This window comes from Vicugna pacos, unplaced genomic scaffold (assembly GCF_048564905.1).
Source record: "Vicugna pacos unplaced genomic scaffold, VicPac4 scaffold_19, whole genome shotgun sequence".
Lineage (NCBI taxonomy): Eukaryota > Metazoa > Chordata > Mammalia > Artiodactyla > Camelidae > Vicugna > Vicugna pacos.
The window spans coordinates 67,993,328-67,997,783 of NW_027328740.1; positions in this window are offsets into that span (position 1 = coordinate 67,993,328).

Below are 4,456 nucleotides of genomic sequence, written 5' to 3' on the forward strand. Positions count from 1 at the left end.
CACAAACCCTGCTTCCCTGTGTGTGCTGGGAGCCTCAGGCACATTGATGCTGTCTATCTTATAAGTCACAAGGCAGAGGCGTGTGTCTCACGCCTGCAACTCTCACACAGGCTCAACTCCGAGCCTCAATTTGTGAACTTGGCCCCATTTTCTCACCTGTTTATTTGGTATCTGTTCTTCTGTAAGCTGCCTGAAGTGCTTCTTGGAACAAGTCAGAAGAATGAGTGGGTAGAGAAATGGACAGATGGACAGGTGAGAGATGGGCAGACAAACAGGGAGACTCCAAGAGAAGGGGAGCAAACAAAATTTCCTATGCAAAACCCTCTTCTAGTCAAGGAAGAAAACCATCACGAAGAAGTGTGAAGAGGCAGGTGGCTTAGGACTGTTTCCTGGATTCCATCAAAAGTCACACCACGTGATGAGAGGGTAAAAGTATAAATAATAAAAGAAAAAAAGCATGCATGTTTGAAAAATATATCTACATTATGTACTTTCTAAAGGATAGATTTATATCAGCAAGGCTCAATAACACAATCTTTGGGTATTTACAGAAGTGAGAATCCCATCTCCAATCCGCAAGACATCCCTTCAGAGTACTGAGGGTCTACACGGTGCGATCATAAAGCCGTAACCGCAAAAGCTGTGCTATCCTGCACTTACGAGGAACGAGCAGCTGTGCTTGGCCTGCCCACGCGCGTCGTTTACAACCCACAGCACCTCTACGGGGGAGGGATGACTAGCGAGCCCTGTCTCTGCAGGAAAGAAAAAAGTCCGGGAGAGGCTAAGCCGACCTACAAGTTCTCCATTTCACAGGACTTGTCACTCCAGAGCAGGACTCGAACTCGGCCCACGTTTGTAACCACAGTACTACCGTAATTTATGTGCTTTTTGTGTGTATAATACATTTGTTTCTGGCATGAAAGTGTATTTAATAAATGATCGGTTGTCTTGTATACTTCATTAGCTCACAATCTTTATATTTTTGAATTGTACTCTTCCCCTGGAGAAATGAACGGAAAGAGCAGTGGTCAGAATGAGGTGGGGCTTCATTCTTTATCTGTTACCTCATCTCATCCAAGTCCCCAAGCAGGGAGAAAGAGCAAATGTTCTCTTCATCTTTTAAAGAGAGGGCTCCAGTGATGGTGATTTACTCAACTCCAAAACTAAGTCTGGGGGAAGGGCACATGCAGCAACGAGAGCAGTATCACCTGTAGGAAGGCAAAAAGAGCTCAGGGGATGGCTCAATGGGTCAGCCTGATTTAATTTCAATTGATAATTCAATAACACACTCTAAAAATACTAGCATGCAATGGATTTGCTCTTTCTTGACATCTAGCAAGTTTCCACAGCCGACATGTAACATTATCATGAACTAGTGAAAAGAAGAGTCCACAGACAAGGAAAATCAATGCCACAGGCAGGCTGAAACCCAGGCTGGAGGAAAGGAAGAGAAAGGGCATATTTAAGAAGAGGGGAAAGTCTGGGAAAAAGACATCATCACAAGGACTCTCAAGCATCATCCAGCAATCATATAATCATTCTTTCAAGAGAGAGTTACTTAGGTCCTATTTTGTGCGAGATTTTACAAAGGGCAAAGAGAGACCACAGCGTCCATGGTGGCAGCAAGTTGCGGGGCTATAATACAATTCTAATCTTGGTACCTTGCACAATTGTCCTCAGTATAAAGGCAAAAATTAAAGTAAAATAATACTATGTAAACCATACACATTGCTGAAATAAATTAAAGAAGACCTAAATACCTATAAAGACAATCCACGCAAATTCCTGGATCACATGACAATATTCTTGGGATGGCAGTGCTCCCCAGAGTGAAGCACACATACAACGTGGTCTTGATCACAATCCCAGCGGGCTCCTCAGCAATAACTGACTAGCTTCTGCTACAATTCATATGGGAATTCGAGGGTCTCAGTAACCAAAACGTACCTGAAAGAGTAGAACAAAGTGAGAGGACTTGTAATTCTCAATTTCAAACGTTACAACTGTATCTACAAGTGAGATTAGAGGCCATTTTTAAGGTATTATTGTGTTTATCCTTATTTTCTAAATTCTGTACAACGAATATACCTGTTAGAATAAGAAAAATAAAAACTAAAGTATCTTTTAAAACATGCACACCGATTCATTCATTGGGGAAAATTATTTTAACTATAAAGAGGTAAACAAATATCTAGTGAAAAAGGACTACTTAAAAACAAGTCTGCATTTACAATTTTCATAAATTGAAAACTGAAAAGCACAAACACATCAAATTTCTAGGAAGACTGGTGAAACATATTAATAATTATTTTCAAAAATTCTAATTGCACAATGAAAACACAAGAAAGAGAAAATCGTGATTGACAGGAAACTGCGAACACGTGGAGAGCAAAGGCCTTGAAATCACTGTTCCTTTAACTCTGCTACTAGCTCAATAGGAGAGGAAATTCCTCACTGAGGGGACAGTGGAATCCCATGCATAAGATAGGATACACAGTACAAACTGCAGTAGTATCGGGAGTGAATATGTTAGAAGAATTCTGAAGTTACAACATTGCTGAAAAACTATAAAAACACTGACAGACAGATTAAAACACACAGTCATACATATTATATAGAAACATGAACTCTGCTCCCATGTTGCATAGAAATACAAACATATTTGTTCATTTATGGGCACTGATTACTTTATCCCAGGTAGAATATTTCAACTAAAACAAATAATCAATATTACACTCCTATTGTCAAATGTACTTGATAACTTACTCTGCTATGTAACCATATGTGTCTAAGATAGATCTAAAATTAGTGAAAAAGAGCTTTGTATGGTTTCTTGAATTCTTCTCAAAATTCCAAGCTTAATTTTAAAATTGATCTGAGCAGTATTTCTATATTATCTTTTCCCTTGTGAAATGAACAACACAGTCTGTTGTCAAAATTCTGTCCTTACAATGATTCACGAGCACCATATCCTCACAAAACTGCTGGACAGCAAGTCACTATCCAGACACTGTGACCAAATAAATGAAACAGAAGGAAGACAGTGATCCTATTCTGGAGGGCTTATAGTCTGTGTCAACACTGGGGTTTTTACTTGATTGTTTTGATTGGGTAGCAAAATAAAATCAATCAAGTACTTTCTTTGAGCATTCTATAAGTCATGACTGTTTTTAGTGTCATTAGCAGGAAAGACTTAAGCATGACTTGGTTAGGTCAACTAGCAACAATCATCACTGGAGAGTGAGTAATAAAGAAGTTAACTGATAGCAATGCTTCTGCCTACATGAGACCTAAAATAAATCTACACTGATATCCGAAAGGAAAATAAGGAGATGAGGTCCCCAATGAGAAAACAAACTAACAAGAAATCAAAAAATGAAAGTCATTTTCATTAATGATTCCAGGCAGTAGTGGAGCATGGTGGTGAAGATCACAAATGCTGGGGACAAACATGAGGGTCTGAAATCCCACAGCACTAGGTAGATGTGACACTGATATTTCAGTGAAATTTTCTGCATCTCAGTCTCCTATCCATAGACTGGGGACAACAACTGCACCCATCTCCTATAACGGTCCTAAGAATTAAGTTATTTTATATATAAAAGCTTAAATAAAATACCTCAGAGTTTAAATAATACCCCAAAAGCACAAGAAACAAAGAAAACAGAGACAAATTGCAGTTCATCAAAATTTAAAACTTTGCTTCAAAGGGCACCATCCAGAAAGTGAAACAACAACACAGAGGAGAAAATTTTTTCAAATCACTTATCTGGTAAGGAATTTGTATCTCAAAATGAAGAAAAAAAAACCCTACAACTCAACAATAAAAAGGCAACTCAATTAAAAGGTTAATAAAGTATCTGAAAAGGTATTTTTCAAGGAAAATATACAAATGTCCATAAAGCACAATGTAATGATGTTCAATAGCATTAGCTGTAAGGGAAATCAAGTCAAAACCACTAGGAGAAACCGCTTCACACTCACTACAATAGGGTATAATAAAAAAAAAAAGCGTAACAAGCACTAAAGAGGACACAGAGGAAGCGGAGCACGCAGCCCTTGCTGGTGAGGATGTAACACAGCGTGGCCACTTTGGAAAACAGCCTGGCAGGGCCTCAGAGAGTTGAACATTTCGTTTCTGACTTACCCAGCAATTCTGCTCTCTGGGCACACACGTAAGAGAACTGAAAACAAATATCCACATAAATAATACCACATGAGTGTTCACGGCGACATTACTCATCACAGCCAAAAACAGAAACAACCCAAATGCGTATCACCTGATGAATGGGTAAACAGTGGGGCCCAGCCATAGAGTGGAATGTTATTCAGCAATAGCATAGCATAGAATAGTGACTAAGGCCACAACATGAGCAAATATTGAAAACGTTACTCAGTGTGAAAGAAGTCAGTCACAATAGACGTTTCCACTTATATGAAGTGACTCGATTTACAT